This window comes from Pristis pectinata, chromosome 30 (genome assembly GCF_009764475.1).
Source record: "Pristis pectinata isolate sPriPec2 chromosome 30, sPriPec2.1.pri, whole genome shotgun sequence".
NCBI lineage: Eukaryota > Metazoa > Chordata > Chondrichthyes > Rhinopristiformes > Pristidae > Pristis > Pristis pectinata.
In genome coordinates, this window is record NC_067434.1 from 24051593 (window position 1) to 24063629 (window position 12037).

Sequence of the window (12037 nt, forward strand, 5' to 3'; positions counted from 1 at the left end):
ACAGCAATTCAAAATAAATCAAAGGGAAACTATTTGTGAGATGTAATGCGGGCATTCTGGAATTGCTGGTCTTTATTGCAATGCCAGCTCAAGTGTTCAGTTTACTGGAAAAGGTTTGCCTTTTTTTACGTTGTGTGTTCCTCCCTGGACTTGCTGGTTCCTGATATGTTAGCTTTCTACCCTGACCGTGTGGTGAGAGAAATGGCCACAGTCGCTTGGGAAAGTGTAGTTTGGTTTGAAAAACCCAGGATTGACTTGTTAAGGACCACTGGATAGACTTTTATTTTGATGCAGAAACATAGAGGGTCAATGAAGAAAATGTGGTTGATGTGAAACACATGGAATTCCAAAAGATGTGACATAATAAATAGACTAGTTATCAAGAATGAAGACCAGGGCTTTAGCAACATGGACAAGCAAATTGGCTGTGTAGCAGTAAACAGAGTAATAATGAAAGGTCGTTTTACTAACCCAAGGAAGTGTACATTGGAGTTCCCCAGGAGTCGATAATAGGACCACAGCCTTTTCTTGACACATTCTTGTGTATAATATTGGGTGTGCAGAGCATATTAGTGCTGTTTGCAGTTTGGAAATGGCAGATAATGCAAGATTTGGAGGCTCAGTGAAGTGTGAGGAGGGTCTTGACAAACATTGAGGAGATAGGATGGGCAGATGGGTGGCAGGTGAAACTTAGTGCTGGGAAATGTGAAGTGTTACGTTTTGATAGGAAGAATGAGAAGAGGCAATCGAGTGGGTTGAATGGCTGCCACTTGTGTTGTAACTGGTTTGAGATTCTACGCACAACAGAAGTACCTTGGCCACCTTGTGTCAATGATCTGATGTTGTAATATTGCAAGTAACCCAACACAAGATCAGGGCCATTGGATGTCCACAACCAATTCCTACTTACTATCAACAAACAATCCAGATTCCAGCATCTTCACTCTCTTGTGTCTGCCGTTTGCCAAATACTTGCAGACCTGCACTGCCTCCCTGACCTTGTGGTCACATCCCCTGATGACCTTGCTCCTCTCTTCCTCGGTAACTTCATCCAGACCCACAATTCTCCAAGATTTCCGGCCTCTTCTATATCGCTGATTTTAATTGTTCCACTACTGGTGATTGTATTTTCATTTGACAAGATCCTAAGCTTTAAATTCCCTCCCTAGACCCCTCTCCCTTCCTCCATTTTGTTCCTTAAAATCCAACAGTGGATCAAGCTCTTGGTGATCTGTTCTAATATTTTCTGTTGTGACTTGATGTTGAATTATGTTCATGTCCTCCACTAACCATTTTGGGATAGTTTATGACATGAAACAAATGCACATTGTTATTTTAAAACAGCAGTCATTGAATAATTCAGGCTGCACTGCAGCGGCAATGGTGTGTAGCTGTGTGTTGAGATGCAGTTTTGGAAGGGGACTATTTGGATGGAATTACTTTAGAAGGAAAGGGCCAATTGGCAAAGCTAATATATGTTTTCTGTTAATTGCAATAAGATGGCTGTTGTTGACAGAAATGCTATCAATTTAACTAATGTCCATTCTCAGTCAAAGCCAAGTTTTGCCTTCATCACTATTCAGACCTTTAATTCAGACACATATGTTACTTTATCATTTGTTGATCCAACCCCTGGATCAAGCAGTTGGGATTATAAGGTGGAGCACAGGAACATGACATTCAGCTTCTCGACCCATTTGGATTGCTTGTACATAGAGCCGGTACCAACTTTGTAGGCTGAATGTCCTCCTTTCATGTTGTAACCATTCTGTGAGTTAATTCACAGTTTTTCATCCTGCAATCATCTCAGCAAATCTTTTCTTTCCAAAGACTTTATCTTTCCTAAAACCCAAAACTAGACACCAGTTGTGGCCAATCCAGTGTTATATAATTACCTTGCTCTTGTATTCTCTGTCTCTCCACGAAGTTCAGGACTTCGCCAACATCACCAAAGACGCCTCCCAACCTGGACATTCTCTCCTCCCCCCCTCCCATCGGGCAGAAGATACAAAAACTTGAGAACACGTACCACCAGACTGGAGGACAGCTTCTATCTCACTATTATAAGACCCTTGAATGACCTCTTGTACACTAAAGATGAACTCTTATGCAACACGCAAAGGAGCTGAAGGGACTCAGCGGCACCTATGGAGAGATTCATAGATAGTTCAATCTAAGATGAACTCTTGATCTCTCAGTCTACCTCTTCGTGGCCCTTGCACCTTATTGTCTGCCTGCACTGCACTTTCTCTGTAACTGTAACACTATATTCTGCATTCTGTTTTTTTTTCCCCTTTTGTACTGCGATGTACTTCTGTATGGAATGATGTGTCTGGATGGCACGCAAACAAAAGCTTTTCACTGTATCGCAGTACATGTGACAATAATAAACCAATTATCCTAGATGCTTTTATACCTTTTCAAACTGTACTACCATTTTCAACAAACCTTGAGCATTTTGCCCCTTCAGCCTTTTAATGTCATTCGGTGAGATCGTGCCTGATCCCCACCTGCCTGCCTTAGTTACAAACCCTTTACTAACCTTCCCTCACATAAATCTTACCAATCCACTTCAAGTTCCTGCCAGGACCACGCTTTGGGAGGGTGACTTGTTGGGTGGTCACTTTTCAGGAGGGACACCTTGTATGGCACATTGTAGATATCAGCCAGAGGTCATTCTATCTGAGTTATTTTTCCTTCTCAGTTCCCCTCCTGTTCCATCGTCTCCGCCGATTCTTTGCAGTGTCTAGTTTCTACGGGTGGTAGATGCTCCAGTGCCAATATATCATCCATGGTTCCGTAGGTTGGATTCTTGCCTCCTGTATTAGAAAATGCTGCGTTCAAGTCACACTCCGTGAATGAGCACAAATCTGAAGTCCAGTACTGAGAGAGCGTGGTGCTGTTCGAGGTATCTGTTCTATAGATTGGGCTTCAGTGGATCTAAAATATCCCATGGCTCCATTCCCAAGAAGAGATGGGGAGTTGTCCCTGATTGTCTTGGTTAATACTCGTCCTCGAAACAACACTAAAGAGGGGGTATATTTTATTGTTATGACATTGCTGTTTTTGTGAACTTGCTGTGCACAGGTAAACTGCAAGGTTTCACCCGTTGTGGTGGTGATGATTCTTAGAATATATTACTGCCTGCAAAACATTTTGGGTTGCCATAAGGTGGCATGAAAGACATTACAAAAATGTATATCGCTATTTCAGGTGTTGATTTGGAACATAATTGGGTAGCCTGTCCCAATGGGTTCAGGAAAATCACAGGGCATTCTGCAACAGAAGTTGGTTGAGCAAGTAGCCCTCTCCCTTCCTGCTCCTCTTCTTATCGCCTCGTCTCCCTCCCACTCCCCGATTTTTCCCCTTCCACCCCCCACTGCCATGGAGACCATGGCAACATATAAACCTGACCTCTTCTACTCCTGCTTCCTCAGTGACTTGCTGGTTCAAATGCAACTAAACCTAACTCAAAAATAGTCCTGCACACGTTGAGTCAGTTCCATTGTGCTTCTAAGGCAATGATAGGTAATCTGTACAAGGATCTGGCTTGAAAGGGTTATGATTCAAATAATAATTGAAAGCAAAATAATTTCATAGCTTTGGAGGAAAGGTCAGGGGACTGTGGCTAAAGAGGCTAGCATAAATATGAAGGGCTGAATGGTCACCTGTGCTCCAGGATTCTATGATCAGCTGGCATGCATTTTTACAGTTTCATGAAAATATTTTTTATTGTGCGGATTTGATAGTTTATGACGTACCAGTCCTGATGCTCACTCAGTAAAGCTTTGAGACCCGTGGAACTGAAACCCAAGACTTTGAGTTGGGTCCTGCCATCAGAGAGCCAGGCTGTATGCCTGAGATAGAGAATTCCAAGGATTTTCAGCCTTCTGGAAGAAGAAATTTATGCTCCTGGGTTCCAGATGGCTTCTGCTCATGGTTTCATAATGGTGGGACTGTTTTATGCAGAGCGTTAAGTGGCTGAGTATCAACCATCTGCTGTACTTTCATCTTATGAATAGATTGGGCAAACATTAGGAATATGAACTGCTGAATTAATCCAAGACATGATTCATTTTGTTTACTGCACATATCTGGTATACTGGCGTGATTATTTGTCGGGGAAGATGGTTGGTGGGGAGAGGGGAGAAGGATTGTATTTTTGTGGACATAATTTACTCAACATTTACTCTCTGCTAAAGTTTCATATTGTTGAGAGAGGAATTGCATTAAAATTAAAGAAAACGCAATGTCTCTGGATTCTTCTGGGATGTCTTTACCATCCCAATTCTTGCCGAAGGTAGCCCTTCTCACTTTAAGGAGCTGCCTACCAACAGCTGATTCTTACCAGCTAACAGATGATTCCTGGAGCATTGGCTGTGTTTCTCCTCCCACAGATGCTGCCTGACCTGCTGAGAGTTTCCAGCATTTTCTATTGTTTTGCATCACATTTCCAGCATTAGCAGTTTTTTGACTGCCTGAAATGTGATTTTTGCTCTCTGAGGGAGGGGCTGTGCTTGGAATGTAGGGGAACGACTTGGTTAAAATCTGGAAAGTGCCAGGGTAGAAAGAAAAGGCATTAATCTAACCTCCCTGCTTGGGGAAAATCCTCAAATAATTTCTGTTGTGAGAAATCTGAAACACTGCTCAAACTACTCAGCAGGTCAGGAAAGAGAAATTAAAGACCCTTCATCAGAGCCAGTTGGCTGACACTGTTCACTTCAGGAAGCCACAGCCTATCAGGCTTTCGGGAATGTGGTTAAAGTCTGTGGTAACTAAAAATCTCGCCAGGAGCCTTTCCTAATTCTGGTGTTAAATTTTTGTTTTGCTTGGTTTCAGGATATTGGACTAAAGCAGGAAGTTATTGGAGATCGCAGTTTCCTGTAAGTAATGTGATGTTTTTACAGCTCTATAGTACACTCATGAATGTGGACTAAATTTCAACTTGTATGTGTACTCTGCTTCAAAATGCATCAATGGAAATGTCCCAGACAAAGCTGTTGGATCATTTAATAATAAAACTACAATTTGATAGGCCTGTTTATTCCAAAACAATATGCAGCAATGGTCAGATTTTAAGTGTGCGTATGTGCGTGCATGTGTGTAATGGTTTATTATTGTCACTTGTACAGCGGTACAGTGAAAAACTTGTCTTGCATACCAATCGTACAGATCAATTCATTACGCAGTGCATTGAGGTAGTACAGGGTAAAACAACAACAGAATATAGAGTAAAATGTCACAGCTACAGGGAAGTGCAGTGCAGGTAGACAATAAGGTGCAAGGTCATAAGAAGGTGGATTTTGAGGTCAAGAGTCCATCTCATTGTATAAGGGAACCATTCAATAGTCTTATAACAGTGGGGTAGAAGCTGTCTTTGAGCCTGGTGGTATGTGCCCTCAAGCTCCTGTACCTTCTGCCTGATGGGAGAGGGGAGAAGAGATCGGGTGGGTGGGGTCTTTGATTATGCTGGCTGCTTCACCAAGGCAGCGAGAGGTTTTGACAGAGTCCATGGAGGGGAGGCTGGTTTCTGTGATGCGCTGGGCTGTGTCCACAACTCTGTAGTTTCTTGCGGTCCTGGGCAGAGCAGTTGCCGTACCAAGCCATGATACATCCAGATAGGATGCTTTCTATGGTGCATTGAGAAAAGTTGCTGAGTGTCAAAGGGGACGTGCCAAACTTCTTTAGCCTCCTGAGGAAGAAGAGGCGCTAGGTGAGCTTTCTTGGCCGTGGCATCTGTGTGTGTGTGTGTGTGCGTGCGTGCGTGCGTGCGTGTGTGTGTGTGTGTGCGCGTGTGTATGTATGTATGTGTATATAGAGGTGAGGCCCTTGTGGGGTTGAACACACACTCAGCAGAGTCTGGACTCCTGAACCACCTCCTCCGTTAAGCCCATGTGGTGGTTGGAGTTTAGTGGTCAGCTCAGGTTTAAAGAAACTCCACAGAGGCATCTTCCACCCCTCACTGTGGAGGGAGCAAGCCATCCTCAAGCCAAGGGCTGCCGATGAAGGAAGAACACATGAATCCCTGCTCTGCTGCCGCAGTGCTGCCTCAGCTCATGGACCCGTTGATGCTGGAAGCCGCTGGGCTCGCTTGGAAAGTAAACCTGCTGAAAAAGATCAGACGCAATCAAGTCTCAGCACATCATGGGAGCATTGTTTTCAATAATCCGATTGATCAGGTGAATTTGCCTTCAGGTAACCCATGTACTGAGCTTGAGAAGTGATGGCTTACTCTGGTTGAAGCAGAGCTGTGGGAAATAATAATTCAAAGGTATTTTAAAGCTTGAAATCCTTCTATATACAGGAAACTACCAGTCCCATTTGGTCATGGCATTGAGGAAGGAGACCTGCTGTAGACTATTTGACTTGTTCTTTCTTCTTTTTGGGATGTGGTTGTTGCGGGCATTGTCCATCAGCAGAGCCAGTGGAGGGAGTGTGGGGGTGGGGTAGCAGTGGTAACAGCCTTTACTGCCCATCCCAATCTGGAGGGGAGCTTGCAGTTGGTGGTGTTACCTTGGTAGAGGTGGTGAGTTCGAGGGGAGCTGTTGACGAAGCCCTGACAAGTTACTGCAGTTTATTTGCAGATTAAAGCACGCATATTCTGACTGACTCTGAACTCTTATCGCTCACCAGACAGTCTCCTCTGGTCAGGGGAAGGGGCAGTGAAGTCATACAGCATGGAAACAGGCCCTTCAGCCCACTGAATGCTGCTGTAAGTAAGTTTTTCATTGCACCTGTGCATGTGACTTTAGCTTTTCGACTTTGACTGAGTCCATACCACCTATTAAGCCCCTTATTTTTCCCATATTCCCATCCAGTCCCCCCGCGCCCCAGATTCTACCTCTTACCTACATAAAATGGGCAGTTTATGGTGGTCAATTAACATCTTTGGGATGTGGGAGGGAACCGGAGGCAACTCGAACTCCACACAGACAGCATCTGAGGTCAGGATTGAAAACAGGTCACTGGAGCTGTGAGGCAGCTGCTCCACCGAATGTTTTATTTAATTTCAAAAATAAACTTTATTCATAATAAAAACTTATACAAAAGAAGAAACAGTGCAAAACTTTTACACTCATGGTCATTACATTCAGTAATGTTATAAAACCATAGCACTATTGCCACTGATGTGGCCCCCTGGGGTGATGCACCATTTCATTGTTCAAGGGGCTTCCCCACCCGACTCAGCCCCTCCATGTGCAGTAACAGAAGGAGCCCAGACTGTGGTTCTTCCCCACAGAGCCTTTGTGTTGGCTGCACCGAGCTTCAGTGTGTCCCTCAGCATGTACAAGAATATACCCAGGTCTTGTGTGAAGATCTCGGGGGAAGAGAATGTGGGACCAGTCGTCATCCTGTGATTTTTCCCGTACAATTGACTTGACTATTTTGATGCATACATGATGTCATTGTGGACAAGGTGATAAAAAAAAGCAGCTGCAATCCTGTATCTTAGCAAGGAATCAGAGAGCAGGGGACACATTTTAATTTTAATTATTGCTAAGTGGGGTTAAGATTCCAATTAAATCGTTAAATGTGACATTTCCATTGTGTAAGAGGGTGTAACTCCTGAACACTGAAAAGGTTTTATTGCATGGCAAAGCTGTTTTCCGACAGCAAATAACGTAACCTTTAAGTCTGAATTATGGATCCCATTAAATACACTGCATTGAGTGTGTACTGAATTGTAACAGTAGTTTAAAACAAGGTGCAGCAGCCTTCTGTTTTAGACACTTGATTGTCAGGGCTGTTTATTACAGAGTGCATTGGATGAGCATAGGCAAAGTGTAGCTGTAAATCACTATACTGTACACTAGGATTTGGTCATAATCAATTGCACATTATATGTATCACAAGATTCTAATGATGATATTTCACAGTAATAAAATGTTCGTCACTGACAGCTGGAACAGTTAAGCTGTCACTGTCAATGTTTTCAGAGAGCTACCTTTGGAATCATTGAGTAGTAAAGTACAGATGGAGGACTTCAATCCATCCAGTCCGGTCTTGGCTGGCTTTTCCAAAGGGATTTCCAGTTGATTCCCCTCCCACACTCTTTCTCTCCAAGCCTCTATAAAAAAATTCTCACATTCCTGGCCACATGGAGAGAGCTTAAGAAGCTTGGCCAAAAGGTAAGATCTGAGGATCTTGAAGCAGGATCCAGAGGCCTTGAGCATCGGTCTGGAGACAAGAGTTCAAATCTCACCACAGTAGCTGGGGCATTGAAGGTAACTAAATAAACCTGGAACGATCCAGCATCTGTAATGGTGACCATGAAACTGATGGATTGTTGTATAAACACACCCTGTTCGCTGATGCCTTATAGGGAGGGGAATCTGCCCTCCTAACTCAGTCTGGCTCTTGTGACTCCCAACTTGACCCCAATGTGATTGAGTTTTAGCAGCTCTCTGAAATGGCATAGCAACCTGCTCGGTACGTTAGGTTTGAGGTATTCAGTAAATACTGACCTAGCCATTGACACTCACTGTGCTCAGGATGAATAAATGAAAAGAGCAGGAGGTAGAGAGGTTTAGGAAGGAAACTTTAGAGCTTAGGGCCTTCTGCAGATCTCCACATGGCAGAACAGTACTGGTGTAATGTGGTGAGCTCCATCCAGGCTGGAATGTATGCTTCAGATGATGTCAACTCCTATTAGTAAGCCTGATGCATTCAACTGTTAAGATAACAGATTTGATTGGTGATTCGCCAAGATTAGAGGTTTTGTTTAGCTGCTGTGGAGTTTAGTTTTCATTCTTTGGCTCCCTATTTTTTACTTGTTAGCAGATCATTTGTACTTCTGTCTAAGAGTGTTTCACTTTGGGTCGTGAGTTTTATAGCGGGGTGACGTAGATAGAGTCCCTGTGAATGAGGAAGTGTAGTGGCCAACTTGCTCACAGCAAGTTCCCAATGTGATTGCGGTCAGATGGTCGAAGGAGAGCTATTGTCCAGAATACCGGGTGGAACTCCCCTGCTATCATTTGATAGAGTGTCATGGCATCCTTTGAGAGAACAGATGACCCTTAATTAACACTTCATCAAAAGATCAATGACAGTGCAGTACCCCCTCTACTGTACTAAAAAGTCAACCCAGCCATAGAATTTGTGGGGTTTGAACCCACAAACTTTCAGCTCGTAGGAGGACAATCTGCCCACAGAGCCACAACTGACATTGATCACTATCTTATCGCATTTACCTACATCATTATATCTACCATGGTTGCTAATGTGGCAGAAAGCTGTGTTGCCAGCACATCCTGTTAAAACAACATTTCACAGAAAATGCCTCGATTATATAGATGCACAACATGTCAAAAAACTACTGTAGAATTTTAATGAGCGGTGCTGAGAGTGTTCTGTTGATTCCCAGTGCAGAGGTAATAGTTGAAATGCGATTGCAGGCTTTGTGTAGTTTGATAAGCAATGCATTTATTAGAGAGTGTTGTTTGTTGGTGGCAGTGCTTAGACTGTGCTCCTAAGCGCTTTTACTCCTACTGTGATGATTGCTGGCTGGCTAACACAATAGCCGCATGTGGTTAGGGCATTGTGTGGCAGAGCTTGGCCTGAAGGGTTTCAATGAGGGAAACACGGCAGCGTCTCGCTGTACAGTCATCCTGCTCTATTAAAGTAATAAAATTGAACAGGAGCCAGCCCCATGGTGAACTCTTCTCCGTGGGTGACAAGTCCCTTTTTTTCCCACGCCATCTCTCCACGATAAACAAAATAAGCTGTTCCTCCTCACCACAGAATTTTTAAAAGCTTGGTGGCTTAATGGATTATCTGTTAGTCATAGAGTCACAGACCAGGGAAACAGGCCTTTCAGCCCAACTGGTCCCTGCCGATCAACATTCTCAACTAAGCTAGTCCCATTTGCCGTGTTTGGCCCATATCCCTCTGAACCTTTCCTATCCATGAACCTGTACAAGTACCTTTTAAATGTTGTTAATGTACCTGCCTCAACCACTTCCTCTGCAGCTCGTTCCATATTCTGACCATCTTCTGAGTGAAAAAGTTGCCCTCGGGTTCCTATTAAATCTCTCCCTACTTAGTCATACAGTGAAGGTTCTACCTTCAACCCAGCCGATAGATGAAAGACAAACTGTATATTAGAAGGAAAGACTTGAATTTCTATAGTGGCTTTCACCAACCTTGGGACATCCCAAAGAACTTTGAATTTACTCAATGTACTTTTGAAAGTGTTGGCACTTCTGTTGTTTTGCAGCCAGTTTGTGCAGGGTATAGGGTCAGGAGATGGATGTCAGACAACGCTGGAGAATTCCTGCTCTCCAAATATTGCCATGGGATAATGTATCATCTTCAAAAGCACTGTAATGCACTTGGGGTTTGAAAGATGCATTGGAAATGCATGCCAATATTTTATTGATCAAACACTAGGATAAGCATGAGTTTTAAAAAGTTATGGTAATAAAATCACTTTCAGTCAAACAACTGTCAATCGGCCAAATCATTAGCTTCAGAAACAAAGAATCATCATGGGAATTAACAATATGAACATGGTTGGCGCAGAGAAATGCCTTAGTGTGGAATGTAATCTTCAAAATCCTGATCATCGAGCCCAAGTCTCCTGCAATAAAAATGGAATTTGAGTTATTTGCTCACCATAAGCCAGTGGCCCTCATTATGTGGGTGAAATTATAAAATTCAATCCTTACAATGCCCCTTGATAATCTGCAATCCTATGGTAATAAAAAATGGAATATGATTTGTATTAATTATTATTAATGTTTTTCCACAAGTAAGCCCAGGTGACATTATACATCATTGTTGTACATTGGGTCTATTTTAATGCTCCCAGTCTCAGTGACAATAAAGATAATAGAAAATTCACTCCGGGTAGTGGACATATCAGGTTCTATCACAAGCATAGTCTCGGGACTGAGTGCCCTTTAACAGCTGAGTCCAGGTTCCAGCTCAATCCTTTGATCCTGTCAGCTTGGTTCAGTCTACTCACCATCCCCTTGATCTAACCGAGCACATCACAGTTTTCTTTATCCTGGATTCTGCAGCAGTGTAGAGTGTAAGTTGCTGCACTCACTGTTGCTGCTTTGTGAAACAGAAGACAACCTCACACACATGACGCAGAAGCCCGAGGTTGCTGTCTGCAAACCGGTGCAGATGGTGCAGCTTACAGCCTTGAGCAGCACAACCAAGTGATATCAGTGGGACTGGCATGAATTTAGGACTCTTGCAGATTAATCCTGCTCTTATACACCCAGAAAACCTTGGGATTAGTGACTTTGAGTATGAGAGATTTAAGTTCAAAAAAACAGAACTGCTGGAGGAATTCAGCGGGTCGAGCAGCACCTGTGGTAGGGGGAAAGGAATTGTCAACGTTTCAGATTGAGGCCCTGCCGCAGATTCCAATATCTGCAGTCTCTTGTGTCTCCGAGAGAACTGAATGTCTTGCTGGGCCATTAATGCTGTTCAGGAAACAATCTGACCCAACAATTTAATTGTAATATAAATGTGTTTTAGTTTCCTTACTTGGGTTTTTAAAATTAGAATAATTATATTTTACAGAGGTTATTTGTGGTACTTCAGTATCTAATTATGTAGGTATTCCAGTCAGTGTGAAAAATGTTTAATAAGTTAATTAAAAATCGCTACTTGTCTTGTTGAGAATTCTCAAAAGTAGTTGGTTGGAGAGTTAACTGATGCCATCAGTGTTGTTGGGTGCTTCTCTTTTCCCTGACTGACGGGAAGTGCTGCCGATTGCAAGTTCTGGGCCGTTGTCTTGGAAGTTACTGGAGGGAAGGGGAACTCGTTGTGATCTACCAGAAGACGAACCCTTGCCACTTGAATGGGTTTCTTTATAAAATGTTGGTGATGGAAAAAGCTGCTTCACAGATCAGGATGATGGACATACTCTAACGGGTCTGTTGCAATAAGCAGGCACAGCACCTGATAGACATCGTCTTGGCCGCATCCTTGTAATGTTCTTTACTCCTGATGCAGGGTCTCAACCCGAAACATCGACTCACACCTTTTGCCTCCACAGATGCTGCTTGACCTGCTGAGTTCT

General features: G+C 43.3%; 1 protein-coding gene across 6 annotated transcripts in view; it reads left to right on the forward strand.

Moving 5' to 3' along the window:
* The window catches only part of ndst2a (N-deacetylase/N-sulfotransferase (heparan glucosaminyl) 2a), a 432751-nt gene that overhangs the window by 186312 nt on the left and 234402 nt on the right, over positions 1 to 12037 (forward strand). For 4 of the 6 annotated variants that reach the window (XR_007958434.1, XR_007958433.1, XM_052041761.1 and 1 more), the window contains exon 3: positions 4840 to 4883. The exons of 1 other annotated variant lie outside the window; for it this stretch is intronic. The gene's annotated coding sequence lies outside the window, so the exon portion shown is untranslated. Of the gene's footprint in view, positions 1 to 4839; positions 4884 to 6633; positions 6713 to 12037 lie in introns of all 6 variants that reach the window. One more of the 6 variants, XM_052041762.1, reaches the window with a different exon arrangement.